At 44.2% G+C, this 20,525-nt stretch overlaps 1 protein-coding gene across 1 annotated transcript in view; it reads right to left on the bottom strand.

The window, feature by feature from the left end:
* COL25A1 (collagen type XXV alpha 1 chain) overlaps positions 1-20,525 on the bottom strand; it is a 686,464-nt gene that overhangs the window by 292,338 nt on the left and 373,601 nt on the right. The window lies entirely within an intron of this gene.

The following is a 20,525-nucleotide window of genomic DNA, read 5'->3' as shown; positions in this document are numbered from 1 at the left end:
CAAAGTTATTACAATTTATCAAATTAATTAAAATGTGACATATTTACACACTTTTGACAACATTGCTCACATATTTTTCAAAGACGATAACTAAATAATTTAAGTTTATTTTTAACGGTTTAGCATTTCTAAAATGCAGTGCAACCTGGAGGACATTCATTGATGGGTGCAATCAAGATCCATAATTAAATAGTTCATTAGGGAGAATTAAAAATGATCACATTTCCAATTTTGGGCAATTATCTTCTATCTTGAATGATTATTCTGTATTGAGTAGGAGAGCAGTGAGATTCTTAGGGAAGTAAAGCAAGACTTGAGAGCCAAAATGGATCTAAATTGAGTAGAATTTACACCAGCATTTATAAAAGTAGAGTACCACTGAGCAGTATGCCATGTTTTTCAATGTGTTGGTCTACCTTGTGCTCTTGGTGTCCCCCTACTAGAGAATAATGCATAAGTAACTGGACAATTCCAAGTTGTACATGGCATTACCACTCTCAGCAGAAATGGGTCAATGTTTGGACTCCTTTGTTAACACAAATATAAAAATTGTTTGTGCCATGACAAGTGGAAGCAAATTTTCATACACATACCAAGCAAGAATACCATTAAATCAACCTGCCTCATATTGTGTAGGTACCGTTTGATTAAGAGTTGAGGATCCCTGAAGGTGTCTTAGGGTAACTAGTGCCAAGATATTAGAAGCAGATCCATTTAAACTCAGAACATACCATAGAGGTTCCACCGGATGGAAATCTGTGGACTTAAGAGGCTAATAGTAATTTAATATGAGTTAATAACTGGCTGAGCAATTACTGCCCTGTGTTAACATTAGGTAATAAATGAGTAGAGATTAGCCAATAAAAAAGCAGCACTTATTTGTCGGGGCCAAAAAATCATTGTTGGTCAGCAGCAACATCTTGCAGGTCAAACAAAACAAGTGCCATCAAGAATATGCAAAGTAAGTGAGAACTGATAACAGTTGTTCATCCCTATGATTGAAACATGTCATTGGATGTGTAATGAATGGCAATTTATACGCCATATTGCCGAATGGCTCCCGATGTAAAGGATCCATGAGAAAAGCCTTGATCTCTTTGTCACCTTCCTCATACCATTCCTGAATTATCTTTGCAAAGTGTCAGGGGGGCATTATCCTGCTGAAGGACATACTGTGTTTCTCCGAAAATAAGACAAGGTCTTATATTATTTTTTGCTCCGAAAAATGGGTTTGGGCTTATTTTCAGAGGATGACTTATTTGTTTTTCCATGAACAACAATCCACATTTGTTATTGAATAAAATAATCAACATTTATTCCAATATCATGTAATCCAATTCTGGAACATCAACATAACTCCACAAACCCTGAATTCCATCATGAATTTCTTGAGATCCTATTTCCTTTTTCCATGTACAACAATCTACTCTTTACACAGGCTGACGAAGAACGATGGGGTTAGAATGATCACTAGTAGATCATTCTGTCCCCATACATATCATGTTATCGGCAGCACATCTTCGGTTTACACTGGGCGATGTGCTGACGAGAACAATGGCCCTGATTCATTAAGACTGGCGGCCCTGAATTAGGAGAGAAAATAAATAAGCCCTCATAGTGTTTATTTGAATTTTTGGAAATGGTGGACCAGGCATGAAGCTATAGGTTTTAAAATTTGGCTAGGTTGACATTTATACAGTGTTGGTTTTCCCATCTAAATCCCAAAATAAACAGGATAGACCATATTTTTGTGCTCATCTAAAAAACATACAGTTTGTTTAGGTGAACAGAGGCCAAATAGAGACCAAAGTGACTCGGTCTGATGCATTTTAGTAAATGGCTTAGCTAAGGCTCCAAAAGGGGGTTCAATCTGAATCTGGTTTTTCAGGGATTTAGACAAACCCCAACACAGTTCTCAGGATGAATGTCAACTAGACCTTATAGCTGCAGGATTGGTATTCCATCTCAATAATTGATGGTCAAAAAATATTATTATTACTGTGAAGAAAAATGAAAGAAATAGAAAATAGAAAAAATAAAAACAAAACTGCATGGGACAAGATCCTAAAGAAGACATCATATGAATGTATAAATGGCCTATGGTATTTTGAATGAGATACATTTCTAACCCCCATGTGGACGCCTCCTGTTTTATAATTTGATGTGCATGTGTAACCAAGTAGTGCTTGCAAAGAGGTGCATGTGCTTTGTGATAAGATTAAGATACACTGTGACAGAGCACACTGATGTTGTAATAATGTGCTATTAGCATTGTAGAGAAATGTGACACCTGTTACCCAACTCATAATCCTGATTAAGATAATAGAATCTATGTCAAATACCTCTGCCGATCAAAGGCTTTATCCTCAAGTCTTTCCCATTAATCTCCAACCTGATAGCAATCTACATGTTTTACTCACAGGGAATTATCTGTGAAATCTATGTGAATGACCATGAAAAAAAGTGACAAATTGCCCAGCAAAGGCCAAAGCTGTGCACGTTTTAGGGATAAATGATGAGATCTATCGTTCTCCGATACAGATGCTTTTACTGTTAAATCATTCTATATTGCATGGTTGTGCAAACATCACCCTCAGGTCAATAAACAGAATGTAAAAAGTACGAAATCGTTATCATGATCTCCAGCTCCAGAAATGATATAGCACTTTTTTACTGTAACCCTGAGTTTAGAAACTCTGTGAGGTGTCAGATCAAAGATAGCTTGGAAATTTATAAGGCTTTCAATCTGATGCTGAATGCTATTTTTTATTTAACTTGCATCTGTACAGAATGAAAGGCCACATGTTTAAAAAAATACATAACTGCTGGAAATGGCTGGGGTTAAGCCAATGAGCCAGCCAAACTGCCCCTGCTCTTAGTTCTAACCAGCCAAACTGCCCCTGCTCTTAGTTCTAACCAGCCAAACTGCCCCTGCTCTTAGTTCTAACCAGCCAAACTGCCCCTCCTCTTAGTTCTAACCAGCCAAACTGCCTCTGCTCTTAGTTCTAACCAGCCAAACGGCCTCTGCTCTTAGTTCTAACCAGCCAAACTGCCCCTCCTCTTAGTTCTAACCAGCCAAACTGCCTCTGCTCTTAGTTCTAACCAGCCAAACTGCCCCTGCTCTTAGTTCTAACCAGTCAAACTGCCCCTGCTCTTAGTTCTAACCAGCCAAACGGCCTCTGCTCTTAGTTCTAACCAGTCAAACTGCCCCTCCTCTTAGTTCTAACCAGCCAAACTGCCTCTGCTCTTAGTTCTAACCAGCCAAACTGCCCCTGCTCTTAGTTCTAACCAGTCAAACTGCCCCTGCTCTTAGTTCTAACCAGCCAAACTGCCCCTGCTCTTAGTTCTAACCAGTCAAACTGCCCCTGCCCTTAGTTCTAACCAGCCAAACTGCCCCTGCTCTTAGTTCTAACCAGCCAAACTGCCCCTGCTCTTAGTTCTAACCAGCCAAATTGCCCCTCCTCTTAGTTCTAACCAGCCAAACTGCCTCTGCTCTTAGTTCTAACCAGCCAAGCTGCCCCTGCTCTTAGTTCTAACCAGCCAAACTGCCCCTGCTCTTAGCTCTAACCAGCCAAACTGCCCCTGCTCTTTGTTCTAACCAGCCAAACTGCCCCTCCTCTTAGTTCTAACCAGCCAAACTGCCTCTGCTCTTAGTTCTAACCAGCCAAACTACCCCTCCTCTTAGTTCTAACCAGCCAAACTGCCTCTGCTCTTAGTTCTAACCAGCCAAACTGCCCCTGCTCTTAGTTCTAACCAGCCAAACTGCCCCTCCTCTTAGTTCTAACCAGCCAAACTGCCTCTGCTCTTAGTTCTAACCAGCCAAACTGCCCCCGCTCTTAGTTCTAACCAGCCAAACTATCCCCGCTCTTAGTTCTAACCAGCCAAACTGCCCCTGCTCTTAGTTCTAACCAGCCAAACTGCCCCTGCTCTTAGTTCTAACCAGCCAAACTGCCCCTCCTCTTAGTTCTAACCAGTCAAACTGCCCCTGCTCTTAGTTCTAACCAGCCAAACTGCCCCTACTCTTAGTTCTAACCAGCCAAACTGGCCCTGCTCTTAGTTCTAACCAGCCAAACTACCCCTCCTGTTAGTTCCAACCAGCCAAATTGCCTCTGCTCTTAGTTCTAACCAGCCAAACTGCCCCTGCTCTTAGTTCTAACCAGCCAAACTGCCCCTGCTCTTAGTTCTAGCCAGCCAATCTGCTTCTGCTCTGAGTTCTAACCAACTAACTACCCCTGCTCTTAGTTCTAACCAGCCAAACTGCCTCTGCTCTTAGTTCTAACCAGCCAAACTGCCCCTGCTCTGAGTTCTAGCCAGCCAAACTGCCCCTGCTCTGAGTTCTAGCCAGCCAAACTGCCTCTGCTCTTAGTTCTAACCAGCCAAGCTGCCCCTGCTCTTAGTTCTAACCAGTCAAACTGCCCCTGCTCTTAGTTCTAACCAGCCAAACTGCCCCTGCCCTTAGTTCTAACCAGTCAAACTGCCCCTGCTCTTAGTTCTAACCAGCCAAACTGCCCCTGCTCTTAGTTCTAACCAGCCAAACTGCCCGTGCTCTTAGTTCTAACCAGCCAAACTGCCCCTGCTCTTAGCTGTAACCAGCCAAACTGCCCCTGCTCTTTGTTCTAACCAGCCAAACTGCCCCTCCTCTTAGTTCTAACCAGCCAAACTGCCTCTGCTCTTAGTTCTAACCAGCCAAACTACCCCTCCTCTTAGTTCTAACCAGCCAAACTGCCCCTGCTCTTAGTTCTAACCAGCCAAACTGCCCCTCCTCTTAGTTCTAACCAGCCAAACTGCCTCTGCTCTTAGTTCTAACCAGCCAAACTGCCCCCGCTCTTAGATCTAACCAGCCAAACTATCCCCGCTCTTAGTTCTAACCAGCCAAACTGCCCCTGCTCTTAGTTCTAACCAGCCAAACTGCCCCTGCTCTTAGTTCTAACCAGCCAAACTGCCCCTCCTCTTAGTTCTAACCAGTCAAACTGCCCCTGCTCTTAGTTCTAATCAGCCAAACTGCCCCTACTCTTAGTTCTAACCAGCCAAACTGGCCCTGCTCTTAGTTCTAACCAGCCAAACTACCCCTACTCTTAGTTCTAACCAGCCAAATTGCCTCTGCTCTTAGTTCTAACCAGCCAAACTGCCCCTGCTCTTAGTTCTAGCCAGCCAATCTGCTTCTGCTCTGAGTTCTAACCAGCCAAACTACCCCTGCTCTTAGTTCTAACCAGCCAATCTGCCTCTGCTCTTAGTTCTAACCAGCCAAACTGCCCCTGCTCTGAGTTCTAGCCAGCCAAACTGCCCCTGCTCTGAGTTCTAGCCAGCCAAACTGCCTCTGCTCTTAGTTTTAGCCAGCCAATATGCCTCTGCTCTGAGTTCTAACCAGCCAAACTATCCCTGCTCTTAGTTCTAACCAGCCAAACTGCCCCTGCTCTTAATTATAGACAGCCAAACTGCCCCTGCTCTGAGTTCTAGCCAGCCAAACTGCCCCTGCTCTGAGTTCTAGCCAGCCAAACTGCCCCTGCTCGGAGTTCTAGCCAGCCAAACTGCCTCTGCTCTTAGTTCTAGCCAGCCAATCTGCTTCTGCTCTGAGTTATAACAAGCCAAACTACCCCTGCTCTTAGTTCTAACCAGCCAAACTGCCTCTGCTCTTAGTTCTAACCAGCCAAACTGCCCCTGCTCTTAGTTCTAACCAGCCAAACTGCCTCTGCTCTTAGTTCTAACCAGCCAAACTGCCTCTGCTCTTAGTTCTAACCAGCCAAACTACCCCTGCTCTTAGTTCTAACCAGCCAAACTGCCTCTGCTCTTAGTTCTAACCAGCCAAACTGCCTCTGCTCTTAGTTCTAACCAGCCAAACTATCCCTGCTCTTAGTTCTAACCAGCCAAACTACCCCTGCTCTTAATTCTAACCAGCCAAACTACCCCTGCTCTTAGTTCTAACCAGCCAAACTGCCTCTGCTCTTAGTTCTAACCAGCCAAACTACCCCTGCTCTTTGTTCTAACCAGCCAAACTACCCCTGCTCTTAGTTCTAACCAGCCAAACTGCCCCTGATATTATTTCTAACCAGCCAAATTGCCTTTGCTCTTAGTTCTAACCAGCCAAACTGCCCCTGCTCTTAGTTCTAACCAGCCAAACTGCCCCCGCTCTTAGTTCTAACCAGCCAAACTGCCTCTGCTCTTAGTTCTAACCAGCCAAACTGCCCCTGCTCTGAGTTCTAGCCAGCCAAACTACCTCTGCTCTTAGTTTTAGCCAGCCAATATGCCTCTGCTCTGAGTGCTAACCAGCCAAACTATCCCTGCTCTTAGTTCTAACCAGCCAAACTGCCCCTGCTCTTAATTCTAGCGAGCCAAACTGCCCCTGCTCTGAGTTCTAGCCAGCCAAACTACCTCTGCTCTTAGTTTTAGCCAGCCAATATGCCTCTGCTCTGAGTGCTAACCAGCCAAACTATCCCTGCTCTTAGTTCTAACCAGCCAAACTGCCCCTGCTCTTAATTCTAGACAGCCAAACTGCCCCTGCTCTGAGTTCTAGCCAGCCAAACTGCCCCTGCTCTGAGTTCTAGCCAGCCAAACTGCCCCTGCTCGGAGTTCTAGCCAGCCAAACTGCCTCTGCTCTTAGTTCTAGCCAGCCAAACTGCCCCTGCTCTTAGTTCTAACCAGCCAAACTGCCCCTGTTCTTAGTTCAAGCCAGTCAAACTACCCCTGCTCTTAGTTCTAACCAGCCAAACTACCCCTGCTCTTAGTTCAAACCAGCCAAACTACCCCTGCTCTTAGTTCTAGCCAGCCAAACTGCCCTTGTTCTTAGTTTTAACCAGCCAAACTGCCCCTGTTCTTAGCTCTAGCCAGCCAAACTGCCTCTGTTCTTAGTTCTAGCTGAGTTATATGGCGCCATTAGTGTTGAGCGATACCTTCCGATATCGGGAAATATCGGATCGGATTGGATCGGACCGATACCCAAAAAGTATCGGATATCGCCGATTCCGATACCGGAAACCAATGCAAGTCAATGAGACACAAATATCGGAATAAAAATAAACCCTTTCTTTCCTTGTAGGTTAATTCTACATGAAGGAAAACAACTAAGAATAATGTAGAATGACATGAAAAGCCGGCAATTCAGCAGCGGCATACACCGGCAGAGTGGGACTGACAGCGTGGGAAAATTCTCCTGCGCTTGCAGTGAGCGTGAGAGAATTCTCCTGCTGAAGCGCTGAGCGCAGGAGAATTTTCCCACGCTGTCAGTGACGTGCATGAGGTGAGCTCATGTCCAATGAACTCAGCTCACCTCATGCACGTCACTGACAGCGTGGGAAAATTCTCCAGCGCTCAGCGCTTGAGCAGGAGAATTTTCCCACGCTGTCAGTGACGTGCATGAGGTGAGCTCATGTCCAATGAACTCAGCTCACCTCATGCACGTCACTGACAGCGTGGGAAAATTCTCCTTTGCTCAGCGTTTCAGGAGGAGAATTTTCCCACGCTGTCAGTGACATGCATGAGGTGAGCTGAGTTCATTGGACATGAACTCGACTCATCTGGATGCCGTCACAGCCAGACACTGAGGAGCGCAAACATGCCTGTGCTTCTCAGTCTCTGCAGCATGGCAAGCTGGATGGCTGCGTTCTGTTGCGATCCAGCCTGTCATGTGAATGTAGCAGAGCTGAAGCTGTCGTGGGAACCATGGAAAGATAAAGATGATGTTGCTTTATTATTTTACTTTTATCGCAGAAGACATTGGCTTCAGCTGGAATGGGCGTGATGGTAAGTATGGTTTAATTTAGAGCATTAAAAAATTGTGTGTTTATTTCAATTAAAGGACTTTATTCTGGGTGTTTGTGTTTTTTTTTTAACTTTGACTATGGGGTTAGTAATGGGGGTGTCTTATAGACGCCTCTCCATTACTAACCTGGGCTTGATGTCAGCTGGCATTATAAGCTGACATCAACCCCAGCCCTTTTACCCCACTGCCACCGCTACAGGGCAGTGGGAAGAGCGAGGCTAAGTGTCAGAATTGGCACATCCTATGCATGCGCCATTTCTGGGGCGGCTGACGGCTAGTGTTTCTAGCCTGGGAGGGGGCCAATATTCATGGCACCCTTCCTGGGCTATTAATATCAGCCCCCAGCTGTCTGCCTAGCCTTTGCTAGCTATTAAAACAGGGGGGACTCCACGTCATTTTTTGGGGGGGTCCCCCATTTTAATAGCTAGTAAAGCCTAGGTATTCAGCTGGGGGCTGATATTAGTAGCCTGGGAAGCTCCGCGGGTATTACCCCCTTCCCAGGCTTCAAACATCTGCCCCAGCCGTCTGCTTAACCTCCGCTAGAGCCTAAAATTACGGGGAACCCCACGCCAATTTTTTTTTAATAAATCCTTTATTTTAACACTAAATGACAAGTACAGTAATCAACACTATCACTGTACTTCTTATATATGTGACTGACATGTTTCTATCTATCTAATCTATGTGTGATGCTCTATTCTTTCTGTTGTAAATTGTCGGGTACCAGTTTATGCCGCTGCTGAATTGCCGGCCGGCTTTTTTAAAGAGACGGTGCATGAAAACACTATTATTTTTTTTAATAAATCCTTTAACACTAAATGACAAGTACAGTAAGCTGAGCGCTGCCATCCAGCTTGTCACTGTCATCCTTCAGAGACACTGCAGAGCGCAGGCATTATGGGAACTTCCGATTCCGGTATTCGATATTCTAAAAGTATCGGAACTCAGTATCGGAATTCCGATACTGCGAATATCGGTCGATACCCGATATTTCAGTATCAGAATGCTCAACACTAGGCGCCATCCATATTGTAATCACCAGCTCTAACACAGTACTGCTGCAGGTTGTTGGCCCCACTGTAAAACTCATGACCAAAACCTACTGCGTTAAATTTGGATATGGTATATCCTACCAATATGCCAGAGATCTCCAAGAAAAGACAATAAAATGTTGTCCCATAACCATGTTCAGCTGAGTTTTGCTTCTTTTCACTAGTGTCAGTAACTACATGTTTATTTTAAAGGGATTTTCTACTCCAGGGCATACTTTCAGCAAGCAGTACAGTTTGCTGAATAATTGTTAGGATTTGGCTCTACTCACTGGCTCGAATGGTCATCACGTAATGCAAGTATGCAATTTGCATGCTTGTAGTCACATGGCAACTAGATTCTTATCTACTTTTCTTAATGTTCTATGAGAAGCTAGTAGGCACATGACTACAAGGAAGCAAATCGCATATTTGTGGTCACGTGACGACCACTCAAACCAGCTAGGACCGGCAAATCCTAACAAGGTGCACATTACACAGAATTAGTGTTCGTCAAACTGGGTTATTCCTAGAGTGGAAAAACCTTTGAAAGGAAAGGGCCTCCCTGGCTGATGAGCACTAGAGCTTCTTCTATACCTGAAACCCTGTTAGTTACACCCATGAGTAAAGGTGCAAGGATAACATAGACTAAAAAAGGTATTCCCATCTCCACCATCCTATCCCAATATGTGTCAGGTGTAATAATAATAATAATAATAATAATAATAATAATTATAATAATAGTAATATTAGCAAATACCTAAAATTAGAAATGTAGTATAGTTCTCATTCGCTATGTCGATTACCCCATGTACTGGGCATTGCAGTAGTTTAGGTATCCATGGTTACGAACACTGATATAGTGTTAATTAGTTAGCTGTTAGTAGTCGTATTCATGGATACCTATGCTATTGCAATGCCGGCACATGGGGTAAGCGACATAGTTATCAGAACTATACTGCATTTCTAATTGGAGGTATTTTCTAATATTATTATTATTATTACACCTACTACATATTGGGACAGGATTTTGGAGATAGGAATACCCCTTTAACTTATTTGAGGCTCTTGCTGTTCATGGACTATAACAATTGACAAATCTACATTATCTATGCTAAAATCTGTGCTTAAACACGATTGCAAATCATTTCAACTTTTTAAGGTATTTAAGTAGAGCTAATCCATGTCACTACGTAGATTTACATACAGTACCATCCTAATGGAATTGAAATTGCAAATATTAGTGATTGTCACTTCTAGAAATGAAGCTTGTAATCTACCATGAAAATGTAGTGACTTAAAACATATTATGGAGATGGGTTGAGAATTTGATACACATTTTGGCTCTGATTCTGTACTGGGGGAGTAGCTACGTGTGCCAGTGGCTTGGCCAATTCTTTTTCAGATTAGTGGCACATCAAAATGCACATGTGCATCAGAAATACAAGTGAATTTCTTCCAGCTCCAATTTAGTAATTAGGTTTCAGGTAATTCTGACACATATGAACAAGTTACATTGCTTGTTTAAAAGCTACAAAAAGTGACATATTCTAATAATGTTGTTTATTAATATTTAATTTGAGTACTATATGCTAATAACATACCAGTAGTGAAAGCAGTGTAAATTCACAGCGTGCCAGCAAGCTCAGAGCCAAAATTATCATTCCAATTCATATTCTTATTTCCAACATTTCTGCTATGTGACTTTCAATATGAACCAGTAAAGTTTAATTGCCTGTTAATTCACCAGACTGGAAAAATATTGTTGACTCTGTGTATAGATCACTTAACGCTATTACGTGTCATAAATGGCAAGCCTGATATACAGTACAGACCAAAAGTTTGGACACACCTTCTCATTTAAAGATTTTTCTGTATTTTCATGACTATGAAAATTGTACATTCACACTGAAGGCATCAAAACTATGAATTAACACATGTGGAATTATATACTTAACAAAAAAGTGTGAAACAACTGAAAATAAATATGTCTTATATTCTAGGTTCTTCAAAGTAGCCACCATTTGCTTTGATGACTGCTTTGCACACTCTTGGCATTCTCTTGATGAGCTTCAAAGAGGTAGCCACCAGAAATGGTTTTCACTTCACAGGTGTGCCCTGTCAGGTTTAATAAGTGGGATTTCTTGCCTTATAAATGGGGTTGGGACCATCAGTTGTGTTGTGCAGAAGTCTGGTGCATACACAGCTGATAGTCCTACTGAATAGACTGTTAGAATTTGTATTATGGCAAGAAAAAAGCAGCTAAGTAAAGAAAAACGAGTGGCCATCATTATTTTAAGAAATGAAGGTCAGTCAGTCCGAAAAATTGGGAAAACTTTGAAAGTGTGCCCAAGTGCAGTTGCAAAAACCATCAAGCGCTACAAAGAAACTGGCTCACATGAGGACCGCCCCAGGAAAGGAAGACCAAGAGTCTCCTCTGCTTCTGAGGATAAGTTTATCCGAGTCACCAGCCTCAGAAATCGCAGGTTAACAGCAGCTCAGATTAGAGACCAGGTCAATGCCACACAGAGTTCTAGCAGCAGACACATCTCTACAACAACTGTTAAGAGGAGACTTTGTGCAGCAGGCCTTCATGGTAATATAGCTGCTAGGAAACCACTGCTAAAAACAGGCAACAAGCAGAAGAGACTTGTTTGGGCTAAAGAACACAAGGAATGGACATTAGACCAGTGGAAATCTGTGCTTTGGTCTGATGAATCCAAATTTGAGATATTTGGTTCCAACCACCGTGTCTTTGTGCGACACAGAAAAGGTGAACGGATGGACTCTACATGCCTGGTTCCCACCGTGAAGCATGGAGGAGGAGGTGTGATGGTGTGGGGGTGCTTTGCTGGTGACACTGTTGGGGTTTTATTCAAAATTGAAGGCATACTGAACCAGCATGGCTGCCACAGAATCTTGCAGCAGCATGCTTTTCCATCCGGTTTGCGTTTAGTTGGACCATCATTTATTTTTCAACAGGACAATGACCCCAAACACACCTCAAGGCTGTGTAAGGGCTATTTGACCAAGAAGGAGAGTGATGGGGTGCTACGCCAGATGACCTGGCCTCCACAGTCACCAGACCTGAACCCAATCGAGATGGTTTGGGGTGAGTTGGACCGCAGAGTGAAGGCAAAAGGGCCAACAAGTGCTAAGCATCTCTGGGAACTCCTTCAAGATTGTTGGAAGACCATTTCCGGTGACTATCTCTTGAAGCTCATCAAGAGAATGCCAAGAGTGTGCAAAGCAGTCATCAAAGCAATAGGTGGCTACTTTGAAGAACCGAGAATATAAGACATATTTTCAGTTGTTTCACACTTTTTTGTTAAGTATATAATTCCACATGTGTTAATTCATAGTTTTGATGCCTTCAGTGTGAATGTACAATTTTCATAGTCATGAAAATACAGAAAAATCTTTAAATGAGGTGTGTCCAAACTTTTGGTCTGTACTGTATGTCTCCCGAGTACTGTTGCGTGTAGTACATTTTGTTTTATAGTCCACGTATTATACAAAAGTCAAGTGATTAGACTGCCTAGTTTTTGAAAGCTACAGTCAAAATATTTATTCCTCATCTTTTGTAAAGACCCCCATACACATTAAAGAATAGTGAGTTGATCCTACTTTATCAGAAGGACCAGCTGACCATCTATTATGTATGGGGGCCTTTCGACTTACTCTCAACAGATGATGTAGAGGGAAAGAATGGTGCAGCTTGTAGAATGTCTGATCCTTTTCTCCTCTCAAGAGATAAGCCAATGCTAGAGGGTCTAGCAGTGACTACCCTCTCCTCACTGAAAACACAGGAACATTCAACCTAGCAGAGTTAAGGCCCCGTCACACTAAGCGACGCTACAGCGATCCTGAAAACGATACGACCTGTCACGGATCGTTGCTGTGTCGCTATGTGGTCGCTGGTGAGATGTCAAACAGTCAGATCTTCCCAACGACGCAGCAGCGATGCAGCGACCCGTAACGATCTGTATAACGATGCACGCCTATGTGTTTGTGTGTCTGAGTCGTCAACGAGGTCATTGGTAAGGTGTCAAACACACCGATGCATGCTACCCAGCGGGGCCTCAACGATCAAAAAATGGTCCAGGCCATTTCGACACGACCAGCGATCTCACAGCAGGGGCCTGGTCGCTGCTAAGTGTTAAACGTAGCGAGATCGCTACTGAGGTCGCTGTTGCGTCACAAAACTTGTGACTCAGCAGCGATCTCGCTAGCGATCTCGCTTAGTGTGACGGGGGCTTTAGATGCAACATCTATGTAAAGTGCATGGGTACCTTAAGATCTGCCTGTACAAACATAGCAAAAAAAATGTTCAACTTTACAGTTCTTGTAGATCATCTTTCGTTGACTCACCCAAAGTATAGCAGAAATTTTTAAGGCACTCAAACACAATAGACGTTGGCCAAATCCTAAGATTTTGGCACGAGTGGCTAATCATCTAATGTGTATAGTGTTGTTTCAACTCTGTCTCAACAACAGATATCATGAGAAAGAAAGAATGAACATTTTAGTATTCATAATGTCCAATCATATAAGCTGCCGGAGGGGGTCCTAACTGGTATAGGGCCCATATGAAAAAGGTCACCATGATACTAGTAGATGGGCTGGAACACTGATCAAAATGTGGTCTAAGAACCTCACATTTGTATGTCCATAGTAACTATTGTTCTTCATGTATTCAATGTTTGGAGAGTGCTGTTGCACAAGTACCGTATTTATGTATATACACCGTTGTATTACAGCCACATCGTATTGGACCTACGTATTCAATTAATATTATAGATAGTGCTGACCAATTCCTAAATTGGAAATACGGCTATTTCCTAGGTTTCTGTCCCCTATCCACCCATCTTTTAAGACTGTTTAAATTAGAGCAAGTATATCTGGGTGGTATACTTCCTGATTTCAATTGACATTTCAGATCTGTGCATTCATTTAATATTACAGGTAGTGCTGATCAATTCTTAGCTGTTCTACATTTTGCATTTGGGTTTATGGCTCCATGGCTTGTGTACCATATCCAGTGCTGTTGCATAGTATTGGTATAGTTGTACTTAAGTCACAGCATATTTGCAGCTGCGTATTATTAAATACTATATGTAGTCCTGACCAATGTCAAGATTTTCTGGAGGGAGTATATTGGCTGGTGAGTATCTAAGATACAGTTGAATCCAGAAGTTTACATACACTATATAAAAAGACACATATGCATGTTTTTCTCAATATCTGACATGAAATCAGAATAAACCTTTCCCGTTTTAGGTCAATTAGGATTACCATAATTTTTAATATTAGCAAAATGCCAGAATAATAAGAGAGAATGTTTTAAGGCATTTTTATTACTTACTGTAAAGTCAAAAGTTTACATACATTTCATTAGTATTTGGTACCATTACCCTTAAACTGAATGACTTGGGTCAAATGTTTGGGATATCCTTCCACAAGCTTCTCACAATAGTTGGTCGGAATTTGAGCCCATTCCTCCTGCCAAAACTGGTGTAACTGTTCCAGGTTTGTATGTCGCCTTGCTCGCACCCGCCTTTTCAGCTTTGCCCATAAATTTTCAATAGGATTGAGATCAGGGCTTTGTGATGACCACTCCAAAACATTGACTTTGTTATCCTTAAGCCACTTTACTACCATTTTGGCAGTATGCTTCGGGTAATTCTCCATTTGGAAGACCCATTTCCGCGCAAGCTTTAGCTTCCTGGCTGATGTCTTGATATGTTGCTTCAGCATTGCCACATAATCTTCTTTTCTCATGATGCCATCTATTTTGTGAAGTGCACCAGTTCCTCCTGCAGCAAAACATCCCCACAAAATGATGCTGCCACCCCCATGTTTCACAGTTGGGATTGTGTTTTTAGGCTTCCAAGCTTCTCCCTTTTTCCTCCAAACGTAAAAATGGTCATTATGCCCAAAAAGTTACATTTTAGTTTCATCAGACCACAGGACATGTCTCCAAAAATTAAGGTCTGTGTTCCTGTGTGCATTTGCAAACATGAATCTGGCTTTTTTATGTTTCTTTTGGAGTAATGACTTCTTCCTGGCAGAGTGGCTTTTCAGCCCACGTTGATGCAGTACTCGTTTCACTGTGGATATTGACACAATCTTACCAGCTTCCGCCATCATCATCACAAGGTCTTTTGCTGTGGATATTGACACAATCTTACCAGCTTCTGCCATCATCATCACAAGGTCTTTTGCTTTTGTCCTTGGGTTGATATGCACACGTCGGACCAGAGCACATTCATCTCAGGGGCACAGAACCCGTCTCCTTCCTGAGCGGTATGATGGCTGGACATTCCCATCTTATTTGTACTTGCTTATAATTGTTTGTATAATGAATGAGGCACCTTCAAGTATCTTGAAATTGTACCCAAGGATGAGCCAGACTTGTGCAAGTCCACAATTCTCTTCCTGATATCTTGGCTGATTTCTTTAGATTTTCCCATGATGCTACACAAAGAAGCAGTGTGTTTCAGGTGTGCATTAAAATACATCCACAGGTATGTCTCTAATTATCAGAAGCTTCCAAACACATGACATCGTCATATGGGCAGTCCAGAATTGTTTAAAGACATAGTAATCTTAGTGTATGCAAACTTTTGATTTTGCAGTAATAAAAATGCCTTAAAAATTCTCTCTCATTACTCTGGCATTTTGCAAATATTAAAAATTATGGTAATCCTAATTGACCTAAATGGGAAAGGTTTAATCTGATTTCATGTCAGCTATTGAGAGAAACATGCATATGTGTCTTTTTATATAGTTTATGTAAACTTCTGGTTTCAACTGTATATAAGTACCATTACTTTATTCTATACCCTCCTCTTACCCACTAATGTTCTCATTGATCAAGCTGTAAAATTCAATTTCAGTAGACAGTATTTAAGAAAGGGGGTATCAGTAATGCAGACCCACATATGTAAGAGCCGTGTTGGACTGTGGTAGCGCCAAATATACTGTGTTATATTATTTAGAAAGATATTAAAGGGAATCTGTCACCCACTGGGACTTTTCAGACCACTAATATGGGCAGACAGATGATAGAAATGTGAATCTGTACTTACCGGTATGGCCAATATTAGAGGTCTGGTTGCTGTGTAATAGTTTTATTAAATTATTTCTGCTAAGCTTCGCATCCCTCGGATGCCAGAAATGTCCGCCTACTAGCCTTATTTCCATACTCACCTCCCCTGCCCGTTCACAGGGCCCTGTGATGTGCAGTTCCCGGCCGGATCCCGCGCCTGCGCTGTTTCCTCTGTACGGACGGCGCTCTTTTCCCTGCTGTCAGTGCAGTGTTTTGCAGCAGGGATCTTCTGCGCAGGTGCCAGTGTGTCACTCTGCCTTCCCAGCGCCTGCGTAGAAGATCCCTGGTGCACAACACTACACTGACGGCAGGGAGAAGAGCGCCGTCCGTACAGAGGAAACAGTGCAGGCGTGGAATCCGGCCAGGAACTGCACATCACAGGGCCCTGTGACGTGCAGTTCCCGCGCCTGCGCTGTTTCCTCTGTACGGACGGCGCTCTTCTCCCTGCCGTCAGTGTAGTGTTGTGCACCAGGGATCTTATGCGCAGGCGCCGGTGAGTCACTCTGCCTTCCCAGCGCCTGCGCAGAAGATCCCTGGTGCACAACACTACACTGACGGCAGGGAGAAGAGCTCCGTCCGTACAGAGGAAACAGTGCAGGCGCGAAATCCGGCCGGGAACTGCATGTCACAGGGCCCTGTGACGTGCAGGGGAGGTGGGGTAAGTATGGAAATAGGGCTACTAGGCAGGGATTTCTTGGCGTCCGGGGGACTCGAAGCTTAGCAACCAGATCTCTAATATGGGCCATACAGGTAAGTATAGATTCACTTTTCTATCACCTGTATGCCCATATTAGAGGTCTGATAGGTCCCACGGGGTGATAGATTCCCTTTAATGGAATTGCATATACAGCATACTGACAATGCAGTTGTACCCATATAAATTTCCCATATACATTCTTTTATACCTATCTATCATGTTGACATGGCATGCTGCTGAGTTGACATAGCTAATACTGTAAGCATGGACAGAAGTAACAAGTTGACAGTAGTCTAGCGCCTTGTACATATAATATTTTTACTACATTTTTTTATCTATTTCTTTAATTAGGTGTTATTACTTGGGGCAGCAAATGATATTAACCCATGATCACAACCTAACATTAGAATTGTAGAGCAGTGACTTGTATGCAATTCCAAGACTGCTATTCCTATACATTTGTCAGAAATATGTAGACATTTCAAATGACAAATATTTTTGCTAATTAACACACTTTCTAAACAATTTACACAATTTTTCCATCTTTTTTCAAATTGTGAATTAGAAAGCTTTGAATTTTAAATTTTACATATTCAAGACCTTAAATTTCACTGCTGAAAGTATTTTATGTGTCTAGGTATTGTGAATTCTATGAAATGTAAAAAAATCATATTGCAAGTCCAATATGGTCCTGGTATGTCAACACTCGGGTGTTTAAAACTTGCCAAAATACATAGTTCTGGCTGTAAGAGGCTCTAGATTTCTTTCTTTCGCTGCCATTTTAACTTGCAGTCCAGTTTCAGATCTGTTTCAGAAATGTAGCAAAACACCCAGTCAAGTGTAAACTCAGAACATTCTGTTTTCCCGGACTTTCCAAATCTTTTCAGCTATGACATCTGTTCTCAGGTGTATGTCTCAAGAAAGAAGAAATTAATCACTGGGATTTTGACAGCATATTTTTTATATATATAAAAGGTATTAGAGCTCCTCACTAGTGATGAGCGAGCATGCTCGCTACTGCTCGGTGCTTGCCCGAGCATCTCACAGCTCGAGATGCTCAGCGCTCGCCGAGTATTTCCGGGGTTGCTTGGTGGGAGCTCGGGTCCCCTCCCTGCATGTTTGACGCTCTTTAGAGCGCCAATCAACATGCAGGGATTGCCTGCCACTCACTGTAATGCCGTAGCCATGTTGGTTGTGGCATTACAGTGATTGGCTGGCCGCACAGCGTCATCAGGTGTATATCAGACCTGGCGCCGCTGTGCTCGTCACAGTCACTCCGGAATCAGACTGTGTAGGGAGAGGTGCTGCTGCGTCAGGGAGAGATTTGCTTGTGTATTAGGTAGTGTAGGGAGAAAAACCGTACATTACACATATCCATCTTAACAAACAGTCCTTCTGAGGACTAATTCATCTGCACATCTGCAGAGATATCAGGCAGGCAGTGTATATGACTCGCCCCCTGGGCCGTGGGGCACTCGGATCCGGGCAATAGGGGGAACGATGGGAGTAGTAGTGGCAACCCGGTTCCGTGGCTCAGGGTGGTCAGGCCAGTGGTAGTCTGCTAAGTGCTGTTGATTATGTCCGACTACGCCACCCGTGGATTTGCGGTCATTAGGAACCGCCACTGCAAGGCAGACCGCTGGGGTTGATGATGTATGCAGCTGGGATGGTGTGACTCCCCACGGGAAGAGTGCGGCCCCAGGGCAGTGTAGTGGATGTTGGGAGTGATGGGAGTGAGAGTCCCAGTGCTGATAGTGCTGGAGGAGCAAGGAGCACGCAGACAACAGATTGCAGTCCAGGGTCTTTACTAGAACAGGTAAATTGACCCACAAACAGTCCCAGCTAGGAGGGGACCTGGATGTCTGAGAGCAACGGGGAAATTGGCCCTGGTCAGGGTGAGGGTGTAGGCCTACCGTGCTTTCTGTGCTCCTTCTGGCTATCTCCTCGTTATAGGGTAACAGCCCATGTTTCCGAGCTTTCCGTGTATTCTCGCCTGTATGGCCTGCGACGTGGGTTCCTTTCTGCTCCCAGCCTTGTACGGCTTTGCTGGTCCCTTCTGTTGTGGCAGGGCCTCCAGGCTTCTTAGGCCAAGGAATATACAGTCCCTTGCGGACTGGTTCTCTGCTGGAGGATGTAGAATCCTCCCAGCCTCAGACACCAAAGTCTGGTAAAGTAAGTCTTTTATCTGCCAAGACAGGTTCTCTTCGCCTCTTGTCTCTGGCTTGTGGCTCTCCTCCTGCCACACTTCCTCTTAGGTGCAATACAAAACTGTCTGTCCCTGCTCTGCTCTGGGACAAGTCTCAGTCCTGAGACAGGCCTTCAAGTTCTCCCTAACCCTGCCCCCAGCACCAGCTTTTATAGGGGCAGCCTGCTCCCCCTACTGGCCTGAGACAGGAGGTACTGCATGCTAATGTTCCCCTGACTAGAGAACCTCCCCCTTGCTCTCAGACACAGCTTTAATTACACTTGTGGCATCCAGGCCAGGGTGACACATTCCCCCCTAGTGAAATTTAGTACTCCGGGACTAAACAGTAAACAAAGACAATATGCATAACCATAAAACATTAACAGACAGACGACGCACAGCTTGAGTTCTTAAGGTCACAGTGTGGTCTGTGACCGGGTGTCCATATCACCAACACAACGGGGAGCCTTAACCAGGTGGGGGTCTGTCCTACCCCAAGTCCTTTACAGTCTTAGTTCTTTCCTGGGTTAGGCTCCGAACGCAGTCCATACAAGGTCCTGGTTATAAAAAGTCCATAACCTTTGAGTCCTTACGGTAGCTGCAAGAAACTGAAATACACTATTAATAAAAATGCAGGTAACTTGGCAAACATTTCAACATTTGGCAACAGGGTTATTTACAATTTTAGTGCATCCTATATTCTCCAGCGAGCGGGTATCTGCCCCTTTGTGCTCCTGGTTGACCTACGTAGCCCACTGTCTGGTGGTGGACCAACCTGGCTTTCCCCACTAGCGTTAGGGGTACAGCTACCAGCTGGGTGTACAGGTAGGGCAGGCAGCTGTCTGCGGGTCCTTTGGCTTACCGCAGGCATGGCAGGCTCACTGTCAGCAGAGGGTTGACTCTCCTGGGCTGCTGGTACAGGCTCTTCTGCCTCTGGAACCGCTTGCTCCTCTTCACCTTCCGGCTCTGGTGTTGGTTGTTGCTGTGCCGGTTGCAGGAAATGCAGGACAGGTACCACTATGGCATCATTTATGCGAGTCCAGGACTGAGGGAACTCTCCAAGAACGGTGCTGATCATTTCTTCCTTGTCCTCTGCGGGTTCAAGGTCACTCTGATCTTCTGCACTACGGAGTTGCTCGGGGCATCTTTTGAGGTGGTCTCTGGAGACGACACTAGTGGTTTCTCCTCCGTCCTTGGTGATTACGCACACCTTTGGGTTGTCGTGGTCAGACTGCAGTACGGTGTAGGGTTCCCTTTCCCACTGGTCGTCCAACTTATGTAGCCTTCTCTTCCGCTTCAGGACCTGCTCACCAGGTTCTAGGGGACCAGCAGGGGCGTGTTGGTTGAAGAGTCTTTCTTGCCTCTCTCTCACCTGGGCCAGGCTCTTCTCCACACTCTCCTGTACCTTCTTGCACTGCAGTTGCCTTTCCGTATCCCAGTCCGCATCCGGGGAGGTGTCCTCAGGTATTAGGACTCCCATCTCCAGGTCTACGGGCAGCTTACCTGGTCTGGCTCGCATCAGGTAAGCCGGAGTGCAGTTTGTAGCATTCACCGGGATATTGTTGTATAGGTCTATTAGGTCCGGCAGTTTTTCTGGCCACAGGCTGCGTTCCTCCAGGGGCAACGTCTTCAGGAGATCAATGACTATATTGTTCATCTTCTCACACATCCCGTTGGCTTGGGGGTGGTAAGGCGTTGTCCGAATCTTCTTACAGCCATAGAGGTTGCAGAACTCCTGGAAGATTTCA

Source organism: Phyllobates terribilis, unplaced genomic scaffold (assembly GCF_046119375.1).
Source record: "Phyllobates terribilis strain yellow unplaced genomic scaffold, ASM4611937v1 Scaffold_1__5_contigs__length_1240528914, whole genome shotgun sequence".
Classification (NCBI taxonomy): domain Eukaryota; kingdom Metazoa; phylum Chordata; class Amphibia; order Anura; family Dendrobatidae; genus Phyllobates; species Phyllobates terribilis.
Note: the sequence above shows the minus strand (reverse complement) of the source record. Positions and strands in the feature narration are given on the sequence as shown.